Genomic DNA, 13,855 nt, shown 5'->3' with positions numbered 1-13,855 from the left:
ATTCTCCTGCCTCAGCCTCGTGAGTAGTAAGTAGCTGGGATTACAGGCATGTGCTACCATGCCCGGCTAATTCTGTGTTTTTAATAGAGACGGGGTTTCTCCATGTTGGTCAGGCTGATCTTCAACTCCCGGCCTCAGGTGATCTTCCCACCTCGGCCTCCGAAAGTGCTGGGATTACAGGCATGAGCCACCATGCCCTGCCATTTATTCTTGTTTTTAAAATTTTCCCACAGGGGTCAGGCATGGTGGCTCATCTTTAATCCCAGCACTTTTGGGAGGTCAAAGTGGCTTGAGCTCAGGAGTTTGAGACCAGCCTGGGCAACATACCAAGACCCCATCTCTACTAAAAATACAAAAACTTAGCAGGTAGTGTTGGCACATACCTGTGGTCCCAGCTACTCATGAGCTGAAGTAGGAAGATTGCTTGCGACTGGGAGGCAGAGGTTGCAGTAAACCGAGATCATGCCACTATACTTCAGCCTGGGTGACAGACTGAGACCCTATCTCAAATAATAATAATAATAAATTTTTCCAGCCAGGTGCAGTGGCTCATGCCTGTAATCCCAGCACTTGGGGAGGCTGAGGTAGATGATTCACCTGAGGTCAGGAGTTTGAGGCCATCCTGGCTAACATGGCGATACCCCATCTCTACTAAAAATACAAAATTTAGCTGGGCATGGTGGCACCCAGCTATACTCTCAGCTACTCGGGAAGCTGAGGTAGGAGAATCGCTTGAACCTGGGAAGTGGAGGTTGCAGTGAGCCAAGATGGAGCCATTGCACTCCAGCCTGGGCGACAGAGTTAGACTCTGTCTCAAAAAAAAAAAAATGTTCCCTCAGGTATTAGAATAGGAATTAAAAGAAATTAAAGACTGTAGGCCGGGCGCAGTGGCTCACACCTATAATCTCAGCACTTTGGGAGGCCAAGGTGGGTGGATCACAAGATCAGGAGTTCGAAACCAGCCTGGCTAACATGGTGAAACTCCATCTCTACTAAAAATACAAAAAAATTAGCCGGGCACGGTGGTGGGCACCTGTAGTCCCAGCTACTCGGGAGGCTGAGGCAGGAGAATGGCATGAACCCAGGAAGCGGAGCTTGCAGTGAGCCGAGATGGCGCCACTGCACTCCAGCCTGGGCAACAGAGTGAGACTCCGTCTCAAAAAATAAAATAAAAAAATTAAAGACTGTGTAAGCAAAAGCTCAGTTGTATGTAAGAAAACCCAATTCCCCTTGAGAAAGAGAAAGGGCTGGAGTCCTTTAAAATTAACTGCCTGTTTTTCTCTCTGTGGCTAGTGGCCTTATCTCTCCATTTACCAGGCATTGTGAAGACTCTGTTTCTCTAGCTGTGCAGCTGCAAGGTTACTAGACAGATAATCTCAAAGCGTAAAACATGTTGTTCCTTGAAAAGTAAGAAATAATGTAACGCATGTCTTAATTGAATAACCGTCTTTGTCTCTCGCTTCTATAATACGCTTCCCCCAGCACAGATCTCCTCCCACCCCACGAAATGCTTAAAAGGTAGTTTGACTCTTTGTTCTGGGCTCAATCCTTTGGATGTTAATCCAACTGGGTCAGTGAACCTAAATAATTAAATAATTCCTCCTCAATCCCTCGGTCTCTCCGATTCCTTAATTATCCTGCAGCAGTATCACCCCTATGATTACATAGCACAGTGTTCAGCCAATTATTAGAATAAGCATTGTGTTCCAGTACCTCAAGCCCATACAGCATCCACTTCTGCCAATATATCTGTTTGAAGGATGAGAAGTGCATTAAAATGTGCAGCAGTGTTCAACTCTTCCTTGTCTTTTATTTTTCAGGGAGCTCTCTGAGGTATCCTCCATGCATATGATAGCTTCCCAGTGAGCCAGGGATGTGGGAGAGCTTATCTCAGCCCTCTTGTAGTTCCCTATTTTCCAGCTAAATTTCTGGCTTTTCCACCACCGAACACAACTAGGAGTGCTACTTTGAGCTAGCACAGCTAGAGGGTTTTTTGCCTGTTTATTTCCTACCAACTTCATATCATTCAGCTGAGAACATTGCAGGCTTTTGTCCACCTCCACCTAACTCCTACAATTTCAGTCTACCCACTGTGACAGCAAACATTGCTGGTTTTCACAGCCAGTTCCACACTGGTAAAACTACAGTTCCCAGCCACCAAGGAAGTTGGATGGGAGCAGCCTCAGGAAAGAAGGCTGCAAACTCACATTGCTTTTGCTTGACGCTGTAGCAGTTTTTCAAGAATAAAAGCTCCTCAATTTGGTTTCTGCCTTGCTCAGTTTCCAGAGACTTGAAATCATTGTTTGGGGCAATTTTATTTAATTTCATAGTTTTTTTTTTTTTGTGAAGATTCACAGACCCCTTTACACTGCTATAGCCAGAAGTTCCTTGGCGTAGTTTTTATTTATTTATTTATTTATTTATTTATTTATTTATTTATTTATTTATTTTAATGTATCTTATTTATTTTTATTTTTATTTTTTTTGAGACAGAGTCTCGCTGTGTTGCCCAGGCTGGAGTGCAATCGTGTGATCTCGGCTCACCGCAACCTCTTCCTTCAAGGTTCAAGCAACTCTCCTGCCTCGGCCTCCCAAGTAGCTAGGATTACAGTCACTTGCCACCATGCCCAGGTAATTTTGTATTTTTAGTAGAGATGGGGTTTCACCATATTGGCCAGGCTGGTCTCAAACTCTGCACCTCAGGTGATCTGCTGCCTTGGCCTCCCAAAGTGCTGGGATTACAGGCATGAGCCACTGCGCATGGTCCTTGCTATAGTTTTAAATTGACATAAGTGTTACTGTGCCAACAATATGGTTTTGTTTTGTCACTCATTACTATTTTTAAGATCTCTCCATGTTGTCTTTTGAATATTTTGTATATCTGCTGAGTAGCATTCTATACTATGCAACTCCCATATTTAACCTTTCTTTTTCTTTCTTTTTTATTTATTTCTTTTTTTTTTGTTGACGGAGTCTTGCTCTGTTGCCCAGGCTGGAGTGCAATGGCGCGATCTCAGCTCACTGCAACCTCCATCTCCCAGGTTCTAGCGATTCTCCTGCCTCAGCCTCCCAAGTAGCGGGGACTACAGGCACCTGCCACCATGCCCAGCTAATTTTTGTATTTTTAGTAGGGAGAGAGTTTCACCGTGTTGGCCAGGCTGGTCTCGAACTCCAGACCTCAGGTGTTCTGCTCTCCTTAGCCTCCCAAAGTGCTGGGATTACAGGTGTGAGCCACCACACCAGACCTATATTTAACCTTTCTACTTTGCTAATGAAAGTCACCCAAAACTGAGTTCTAACATTGAGCTTCCACAAATAATGCTGTGATAAATATTCTTGCATGTGATCCCTTATGAATCTAGACACAAGTTTCTCTGTAACATATATGAAGGAGTTGAGGACTAAACTCTGATTTTTTTTATCTTACCCAAATTCCTATCTAAGGGATCTGGGGAGTCATGCCCTACAAATCATAAATTCTCATCAGATAGGTTTTATTTAACCCTATATATCATGATTTACTTTCCAACCTGACTCTGGTATAACATTACGAGACGAAGAAGAAAATCAAAATATTTTACCCCAAAACATGTTTCTTTGTCATATTTTAAAATGTCCCTGCAAAGCTGTTCTTTGTAGGGAAAATCTACATCCATAAAGAATCTCTATTAACATAGCCAGGGCTGGGCGCGGTGGCTCACGCTTGTAGTCCCAGCACTTTGGGAGGCCGAGGCAGGAAAATCACTTGAACCCAAGAGTTGGAGGCTGCAGTGAGTGGAGATCACGCCATTGCACTCCAGCTTGGGAGACAGAGCGAGGCTCCATCTCAAAAAAAAAAAAAAATATATATATATACATATATATATATATACATCTTTTCTTTCCAGACCCTCCCAATCCTGAAGAGACTAACTAAGATCTGAATAGGAAATATTTGTCACCTATTGTCTCCAAGGCAGCCATTATGAGACTTCAAAAGAACTTTGGTCTCCACAATCTTTATCTTAACCTGAACATTCCCTGTCTATCTATCCCAGGTTTTTAGACAAACTTAACCGTCAACCAGAAAACATTTAAATTCACCTATAGTCTCGAAGCTCCCACTTTGAGTTGTTCCACCTTTCTGGACCAAACCAATGTATGTCTTAAATGTATTTGATTGATGTGTCATTCCTCTCTAAAGTGTATAAAACCAAGCTGCACACCAGCCACCTTGCGTACAGGTTCTCAGGACTTCCTGAGGGCTGTGTCACAGGCCATGGTCAGTCATCTTTGGGTCAGAATAAATCTCTTCAAATATTTTACAGAGTTCCACTCTTTTGGTTGACAGAGTAGAATTGCTGGGCCATAGAGCATGTGCATATTTAATTTCACAAAGTTCTGCCACATTTTTTACTACAAAAATGGAAATGGGTGCATGTCTCACACTCCAGGAGTACAGCAGGGATTTGTTTCCTCACATCTTGGATCTTGCTAATATTTGGTATTACCAGACTAATTTTTGCCTAACTGATGGGTGTAAAGTGGTATCTTATTATTATTTTAATGTGCATTTTTCTGATTGCATTCAAGGTAGAGGATTAATTTATACTGTTGGTATTCAGATTTCCCCTTCTGTGATTGCTTACCCTGTTTGTTTTTTTCCTTTTTTTTTCCTTCCCAGGAATGGCATCTGGGTTCAGCAAACTCAGAATAATGAAAGTCAGAAGCAACTCATCAGTGAGAGCTTAATCATGTTTTTTACCTATTTTCTTGCTTTTAGTTTACTGCCTTATTGATTTGAGGAGTGGGTTGTGTGGTCTAGATATTAACCAATTGCTTGCTTTAAATTTTGCAAATTCCCCCCCAAGTCTATTCACTATTACCTTTGAGTATAGTTTCCATTATTGAGCAGGATTATTTAATTTTATATATATATACAGGGTTTCGTCACCCAGGCTGGAGTGCAATGGCACGTTCTTGGCTCACTGCAACCTCCACCTCCCTGGCTCAAGCGATCCTCCTGCCTCAGCCTCCCAAGTAGCTGGGACCACAGGCATGTGCCACCATGCCCAGCTAATTTTTTGTATTGTTGGTAGAGATGGGGTTTCACCATGTTGCCCAGGCTGGTCTCAAACTCCTGAGCTTAAGCAATCTGCCCACTTCAGCCTCCCAAAATGCTGGGATTATAGGCGTGAGCCACCATACTCAGCCCTTAAATTTTTTTATTTTTTTTTTGAGTCAGAGTTCTGCTCTTGTTTTCCAGGCTAGAGTGCAATGGTGCGATCTCGGCTCACCACAACCTCCACCTCCCAGGTTCAACTGATACTCTTGCCTCAGCCTCCTGAGTAGCTGGGATTACAGGCATGCGCCACCATGCCTGGTTAATTTTGTATTTTTAGTAGAGACGGGGTTTCTGCGTGTTGGTCAGGCTGGTCTTGAACTCCTGACCGTGGGTCATCTACCCGCCTAGGCCTCCCAAAGGGCTGGGATTACAGGTGTGAGCCACCACACCTGGCCCCTTAATTTTGATATAAAAAATTAACCCATTGTCTGACGTATGGTTTGTATTTTGGGGTCTTATTTAGGAAGCCCTCCTTTGCCTCAAAGTCAGAAAGAACACAGGTTCTTCTATTACCATTATAGATTTGAGGCAGGAAAATAGGGTCTGGAGGCAGGGAACATAAGGCCAATTCACACTTCAGCTATGACAGGAAATAACCTCTCCATAGGGCCTAAGCCAAGTTAATGACTTTGTAACTTTACTTCATCCTCTCTATTTACATAGGGCATACACCACATAACCAGTGGAATCCTCTAGAGTGGTATTTAAACTCCCAAATATTCTGTAACAGGGCCTTTGATCTCCTATGCTCAGGCCTGCTCCCACACTGTGGAGTGTACTTTCATTTTCAATAAACCCCTTCATTCCTTCCTTGGTTTGTGCGTTTGGTCCAATTCTTCGTTCAAGATGCCAAGAACCTGGACACCCTCCACCATTAACAGTTTCACCTATAACCTTTGTATTTCCAATCCATCTGAACTGGCATGCATGTAATTTTCTTTTCTTCCAGTTTTTCCAAAATCATCTCTTAAAACAATCCATCCAGGCTGGGCATGGTGGCTCATGCCTGTAATCCCAGCACTTTGGGAGGCCGAAATGGGTGGATCACAAGGGCAGGAGTTTGAGACCAGCCTGGCCAACATGGTGAAACTTCATTCATCTCTACTAAAAATACAAAAATATATACATATATATATATTAGCCAGGCATGGTGGCGCACACCTGCAATCCCAGCTACTCGAGAGGCTGAAGCAGAAGAATTGCTTGAATTCGGGAGGCAGAGGTTGCAGTGAGCCAAGATCGCGCCACTGCACTCCAGCCTGGGTGACAGAGTGAGACTCTGTCTTGAAAAGAAAAAAAAAAATCCATTCTTCCTCCACTAGTCTGTTGTATCAACCTTGTCAAATGTCAAGACTGCTATATATGTATTTTCTTTACATTAACTCACTTTTTTTGCATTACATTTATAAATTCAAAATTTTAATTTATTGCTAATACATGGATTTTTTTTTTTGAGATGGAGTCTCGCTGTCTCACCCAGGCTGTAGTACAATGCACAATCTCTGCTCACTGCAACCTCCGCTTCCTGGGTTCAACAGTTCCCCAGCCTCAGCCTCCAAAGTAGCTGGGACTACAGGCTTGCGCCACTGTGCCTGGCTAATTTTTTGTATTTTTAGTAGAGACAGGGTTTCGCCATGTTGGCCAAGCTGGTCTCAAACTCCTGACCTCAGGTGATCCACCTGCCTTGGCCTCCCAAGGTGCTGAGATTACAGGTGTAAGCTACTGTGCCCGGCTACGTGGATATTTCAAGAGTGAAATAATTAAACATTTTTCTTTTCTGTTTTTTTCTTTCTTTGTTTCTTTCTTTCTTTGTTTCTTTCTTTTTTTGGGGGTGGGGACAGGATCTTACTCTGTCATCCAGGCTGCAGTACAGTGGTATAATAATAGCTCACTGCAGCCTCAGTCTCCTGGGATCAAGTGATCCTCTTGCTTCAGCCTCCCCGGTAGCTGGAACTACAGGCATATGCCACCACACCCAGCTAATATTTTTTGTTTAGACAGGGCTCTAAAAGGGCTGGGATTATAAGCATGAGCCACTGTACCAGGACAAAGTCAAATAATTATGCAACACATGAAAAATAGCAGCTTCCTGACTTCAGTGTCAATATGATCCATCCTTTTCCAATCCCCAGAGGCAACCATTAACAACTTTTTTTTTTTTTTTTGAGACAGAGTCTCCTTCGGTGGCCTGGGCTGAAGTGCAGTGGTGTGATCTCGGCTCACTGCAACCTCCATTTCCTGGGTTCAATTGATTCTCATGCCTCAGCCTCCTGAATAACTGGGACTCCAGGTGTGTATCACCACACCCAGCTAATTTTTGTATTTTTAGTAGAGATGGGGTTTCTTCATGTTGGCCAGACTGGTCTTGAACTCCTGGCCTCAGGTGATCCATCTGCCTTGGCCTTCCAAAGTGCTGGGATTACAGGCGTGAGCCACCGGGCCCGGCCAACCATTATCAACTTTTAAAATGTTTTCTTTAATATTTACCATTATATACCTAAATATGCTTACAGTGATACTTATTTTTTGTTTTAGAAACTAACTATTGGCCAGGCACAGTGGCTCATGCCTGTAATCCCAGCACTTCAGGAGGCTGAGGTGGGCGGATCACGAGGTCATGAGATCGAGACCATCCTGGTTAACATGGTGAAACCCTATCTCTACTAAAAATACAAAAAATTAGCCGGGCGTGGTGGCGGATGTCTGTAGTCCCAGCTACCCGGGAGGCTGAGGCAGGAGAATGGCATGAACCTGGGAGGTGGAGCTTGCAGTGAGCCAAGATCATGCCACTGCACTCCAGCCTGGGGGACAGAGCATGAGACTCCGTCTGAAAAAAAAAAAAAAGAAACTAATTATTGTGTTTACAGTATGGAAGATAAGGATTTAGTTACATATTGCACTGCCCACAACAAATATACGCGTTTGTTCCTCCGTCTTCCCAATGTAGACACGTACTTTTTATTTTTATTTTATTTTATTTTATTTATTTATTTTTTTTGAGACAGAGTCTCATTCTGTCGCCCAGGCTGGAGTGCAGTGTTGCAATCTCAGCTCACTGCAACCTCCAACTCCCGGGTTCAAATGATTCTCCTGCCTCAACCTCCCGAGTAGCTGGGATTATAGGCATGTGCCACCACGCCTGGCTAATTTTTGTATTTTTTTGTGGAGATGGGGTTTCACCTTGTTGGCCAGGCTGATTTCAAACTCCTGACCTCAGGTGATCCTCTTGCCTTGGCCTCCCAAAGTGTTGGAATTACAGGCATGAGCCACCATGCCCAGCCGACTACATTGTTATTAACTGTAGTCACCATGATGTACAATAGATCTCTTGAACTTATTCCTCCTGTCCAACTGAAATTTGGTATCCATTGACCAGTGTCTCCCCAACATTCACCACCCCGTAGTCTCCAGTAGCCACCATTCTACTCTCTACCTGCATGAGGTTTTTTTTTAAGATTCCATATATAAGTGAGATCATGTGGTATTTGTCTTTCTGTGCCTGGCTTACTTCACTTAACATAATGTGCTCTAGGTTCATCGATGCTGTAAATGACAGGATCTCATTCTTTGTTTTCTATTTTTCCTGTAAAGAATGTCTTTATTTTAGAGATGACGTCTCGCTATGTTGCCCAAGCTGACCTTGAACTCCCTGGCTCAAGCAATCTTCCTGCCTCAGCCTCCTGAGTAGCTGAGACAACATGAGCATGCCACCGAGCCAGGCTTCGTTCCTTTGTAAGGCTGAATAGTACTGCATTGTGTATATATGCCACATTTTCTTTATCCATTAATCCACTGAAGGAGACTTGGGTTGATTCCTACTCTTGGCTATTGTGAACAGTACTGCAATGAACACGGCAGTGCAGGTATCTCTTCAACACACTGATTTCAGTTGCCTTGAATATATACCTAGTAGTTGGATTGCTGGATCTCCATTGTCTTATACTTCATGTTGCTGATAAAGTTTGAGAACATTATGATTCTTGATCCTTTAGGTTTGTTTGTTATCTACTGACACAGCCCTCAGGAGATCCTGAGAACATGTGCCCCATTTTTTTTCTCTTTCTCCCTCTAGAATCTTTTAAACTCTGTTGTCTCCAGTGTTCTAAAATTTCATATGGCATGCCTTAGAGTGGGTTTATTTTCACCCTTGGTGTCTGGCATGTGGCAAGTCCTTTCAGGTTAGAAAGTAATATCCTTCAGGCCGGGCGCAGTGGCTCATTCCTGTAATTCCAGCACTTTGGGAGGTCGAGGTGGGAGGATCACTTGAGCCCAGGAGTTGGAGACCAGCCAGGGCAACATGGCAAGACCACCGTCTCTACCAAAAACAAAACAAAACAAAACAAAAAAAACAAAAAACAAAAATTAGTCGGGTGTGGTGGTGCACACCTATAGTCCCAGCCATTCAGGCTGAGGCAGGAGGATTGCTTGAGTTCAGGAATTCGAGGCTGCAATGAGCTATGATTGTGCCACTGCACTCCAATCTGAGTGACAGAGTGAGATTCTGTCTCAAAAAAAAATTAAGTTATATTCTTCAATTCTGGAATATTTTCATGACTTATTTCATTGATAATTTATGCCGTTCTAGTTTTATGTTTTTCTTTCTTTTCTTTTTTTTTGAGATGGAGTCTCGCTCTGTCTCCCAGGCTGGAGTGCAGTGGCGTGATCTCAGCTCACTGCAAACTCCGCCTCCCGAGTTCACGCCATTCTCCTGCCTCAGCCTCCCAAATAGCTGGGACTACAGGTGCCCGCCACCACGCCCAGCTAATTTTTTGTATATTTAGTAGAGATGGAGTTTCGCTGTGTTATCCAGGATGGTCTCGATCTCCTGACCTCATGATCCACCCGCCTCGGCCTCCCAAAGTGCTGGGATTACAGGCGTGAGCCACTGCGCCCAGCCTTTTTTCTCTTATTTTTCGATCAGTTATTTTGTTTACTTTTTGGAGAGTTCAACTTTGGAGAGTTGAATTCTATTACATTTGTGGGTTTTTTTCTGTTTTTAGAGACAGAGTCTCACTCTGTCACCCAGGCTGGAGTGCAGTGGCACAGTCATAGCTCATTGCGGTTTTGAACTCCTGGACTCAAGCGATCCTCCTACCTCAGCCTTCCCAGTAGCAGGGACTACAGTGTGCACCACCCTGCCTGGCTAATCTTTAATTTTTTGTAGAGATGGGTCTTACTATGTTGCCCAGACCGTCTCCAACTCCTGGGCTAAAGCCATTCTCTCCCTTCAGCCTTCCAAACTGTTGGGATTACAGGCATGAGCCACTGCACCCAGCCAAGTACATAAATCTTTATAGTGCTTAGAAATATGAAGCAATAGGCCAGGCGCAGTGGCTCATGCCTGTAATCCCAGCACTTTGGGAGGCCAAGGTGGGTGGATCACCTGAGGTCAGGAGTTCAAGACCAGCCTGGCCAACATGGTGAAACCCCGTCTCTACTAAAAATACAAAAATTAGCCGGGCATGGTGGCATGCACCTGTAATCCCAGCTACTTGGGAAGCTGAGGCAGGAGAATGACTTGAACTCGGGAGGTGGAGGTTGCAGTGAGCCAAGATCATGCCACTACACTCCAGCTTGGGCAACAGAGTGAGACTCTGTCTCAAAAAAAAAAAAAAAAAAAATTGCTGGATGTGGTGGCTTGAGCCTGTAGTCCCAGCTACTTGGGAGGCTCAGGCAGGAGAATCACCTGAGCCTCCACCTAGAGGTGGAGGTTGCAGTGAGATGAGATTGTACTGCTGCACTCCAGCCTGGGAAACATAACAAGACTCCATCTAAAAACAAAAAAAAATTGTGTACATTTAAAGTTTTTAATCTCTCTGCATAGTCTCTGTTTCTTTCAAGTTGTTTCGTTTGTCTCTACCACTCATGTTAAATGCTTTCTTCATATATCTGGTGATTTTTAGCTCCACTTATATTTGTGATGGAACTCTAAAAAGCTGATTAGAAAAACCAATTGTATTTTTATACACTAGACGGGTTAAAAAAATAATAAAAAGGCAGGAAGACTGGTTTTACTAAATAAAACTATAGTTTTTGTTTTTTTTTTTTTGAGACGGAGTCTTGCTCTGTCACCCAGGCTGGAGTGCAGTGGCACGATTTCGGCTCACTGCAAGCTCCACCTCCCGGGTTCACGCCATTCTCCTGCCTCAGCCTCCCGCGTAGCTGGGACTACAGGCGCCCGCCATCACGCCCGGCTAATTTTTTGTATTTTTAGTAGAGACGGGGTTTCAACATGTTAGCCAGGATGGTCTCGATCTCCTGACCTTGTGATCCGCCCGCCTCGGCCTCCCAAAGTGCTGGGATTACAGGCTTGAGCCACCGCGCCCGGCCAAAACTATAGTATTTTAAGGTATGATATGGGCACAAATATAGACAAATAGATTAATAGGATAGAAAGACCCAGCACAGTTGTGTGTGTGTTGTTGTTGCTATTGTTTTGGGGCTTTTTTGTTTTATTTATTTATTTATTTATTTATTTATTTATTTATTTTTACCTGGGATTACAGGTGCCCACCACCACGCCCGGCTAATTTTGTATTTTCAGTAGAGACGGGGTTTCACCGTGCTGGCCAGGCTGGTTTTGAACTCCTGACCTCAGGTAATCCACCTGCCTCAGCCTCCCAAAGTGCTGAGATTACAGGTGTGACCCACCGTGCCTGGCCTATTTATTTATTTACTTGTTTATTATTATTATTATTTTTTGAGGCAGAGTCTTACTCTCTCACCCAGGCTGGAGTGCAGTGGCATGATCTCTGCTTACTGCAACCTCTGCCTCCTGGGTTCAAGCGATTCTCCTGCCTCAGCCTCCTGAGTAGCTGGGATTACAGGTGTGCACCACCACACCCAGCTAATTTTTGTATTTTTAGTAGAGATGAGGTTTCGCCATGTTGGTCAGGCTGGTCTCGAACTCCTGACCTCGTGATCCACCCACCTTGGCCTCCGAAAGTGCTGGGATTACAGGCATGAGCCACTGCGCCCAGTCTATTTATTTTTTGAGATAGGGTCTTGCTCTGATACCCTGGAGTGCAGTGGATGATCATGGGTCACTGCAGCCTCAAACTCCTGGGCTCAAGTGATCCTCCTGCCCTAGCCTCCCCAGTGGCTGGGATGACAGGCACATGCCCCACTAATTCTTTAATTTTTATTTTGTATAGATGGGGAGGGGTCTCACTTTGTTGCCGAGGCTGGTCTTGAACTCCTGTGCTCAAGCAATCCTCCCACCTATCCCTCCCAAAGTGTTGGAATTACCAGCGCGAGACACAGTGCCCAACCTTGTTTTTTAAAAACAAATATTTATATATTTGTGCGTATTTTTTCCAAATTGGACCCAATTAATACCATATACAAACAAAAATTCCAGGTAGGTCTAAAAACCTAAACGTAAAACACAAACCTATAAAGATAAATTAGGCTACAATAAATCAACTTCTGTTCACCAAAAGATATAACAGAGAATTAAAAGACAGAGCTTCATTACTATCATCTGTCCTTTGTTCTTGTGATATACCTCTTTAGAGAAATCCCTTTGTCATAATTTAGTGGGATTTCCAGAGGAAACAGAAGTAAATAAATATGTAAGATTTGCCACTCTTTTTTTTTTTTTGGAGACGGAATTTCACTCTTGTTGCCCAGGCTGAAGTGCAGTGGCGCAATCTCTTCTCACTGCAACCTCCACCTCCTGGGTTCAAGAGGGTCTCCTGCCTCAGCCTCCCGAGTAGCTGGGATTACAGGCACCCGCCCCCACACCCAGTTAATTTTTTGTATTTTTAGTAGAGACGGGATTTCACTATATTGGCCAGGCTGGCCTCGAACTCCTCACCTCAGGCGATCCACCCGCCTCAGCCTCCCAAAGTGCTGGGATTACAGGCGTGAGCCACCATGCCTGGCCACCACTCTTTTTTTTAATATTTATTTTTTATTTTATATTTTGAGACGGAGTCTTGCTCTGTTACCCAGGCTGGAGTGTATGGTGCAATCTCGGCTCACTATCGGTGTTCAAGGGATTCTCATGCCTCAGCCTCCCGAGTAGCTGAGATTACAGGCCCGTACTACCATGCCTGGCTAATTTTTGTATTTTTAGCAGAGACAGCAAGTTACCCGCCCGTCTTGGCCTCCCAAAGTACTGGGATTACAGGCGTGAGCCACCACTCTTGACCTTTTTTTTTTGAGACAGTCTCACTTCGTTGCCCAGGCTGGAGTGCAGTGGCATGGTCATGGCTCACTGCATCCTTGACCTCCTGGGCTCGACATCGTCCCACCTCAGACTCCTGAGTAGCTGGGACTACAATCATGCACCACCATGCCCAGCTAATTTTAAAATTTTTTTGTAGAGACAGGGTTTCCCTATATTGCCCAGGCTGGTCTCAATTGATCCTCTCCGCTCAGCTTCCCAAAGTGTTGAGATTACAGGTGCGAGCCACTGTGACTGGCCCCAGATTTGCCCCTCTTAACCAAAGTACTAAAAGCTTTTGTTGTTGTGATCGGGTCTTACTCTGTCGCCCAGGCTGGAATGCAGTGGTGTGATCATAGACCACTGCAGCCTCGAACTCCAGCCTCCAGGGATCCTCCTGTTTTAGCCTCCTGAATAGCTGAGACTACAGATGTGGGCCACCATGCTCAGCTAATTTATTTATTTATGTTTTTTGAGATGGAGTCTCGCTCTGTCACCCAGGCTGGAGTGCAGCAGCACAATCTCAGCTCACTGCAACCTCCGCCTCCTGGGTTCAAGTGATCCTCCCGCCTCAGCCTCCT

The 13,855-nt window shown here is 44.4% G+C and overlaps 1 long non-coding RNA gene and 1 other non-coding gene across 2 annotated transcripts in view; one reads left to right on the top strand and one right to left on the bottom strand.

The window, feature by feature from the left end:
* LOC134734362 (uncharacterized) overlaps positions 1-2,631 on the top strand; it is a 34,983-nt gene extending 32,352 nt beyond the window's left edge. Inside the window, exon 4 of the long non-coding RNA XR_010117579.1 lies at positions 2,494-2,631. This is a non-coding gene — a long non-coding RNA (uncharacterized lncRNA). The remainder of the gene's footprint in view (positions 1-2,493) is intronic.
* A 2,023-nt stretch (positions 2,632-4,654) lies between these two features.
* Positions 4,655-4,725, bottom strand: LOC134735006 (small nucleolar RNA SNORD59). The gene has a single exon (XR_010117870.1). It is a non-coding gene; the product is annotated as a small nucleolar RNA SNORD59 (small nucleolar RNA).
* Positions 4,726-13,855: the final 9,130 nt, after the last annotated feature.

Source organism: Symphalangus syndactylus, chromosome 12 (assembly GCF_028878055.3).
Source record: "Symphalangus syndactylus isolate Jambi chromosome 12, NHGRI_mSymSyn1-v2.1_pri, whole genome shotgun sequence".
In the NCBI taxonomy this organism is placed as follows: domain Eukaryota; kingdom Metazoa; phylum Chordata; class Mammalia; order Primates; family Hylobatidae; genus Symphalangus; species Symphalangus syndactylus.
This window is presented reverse-complemented; position numbering and strand designations above follow the sequence as displayed.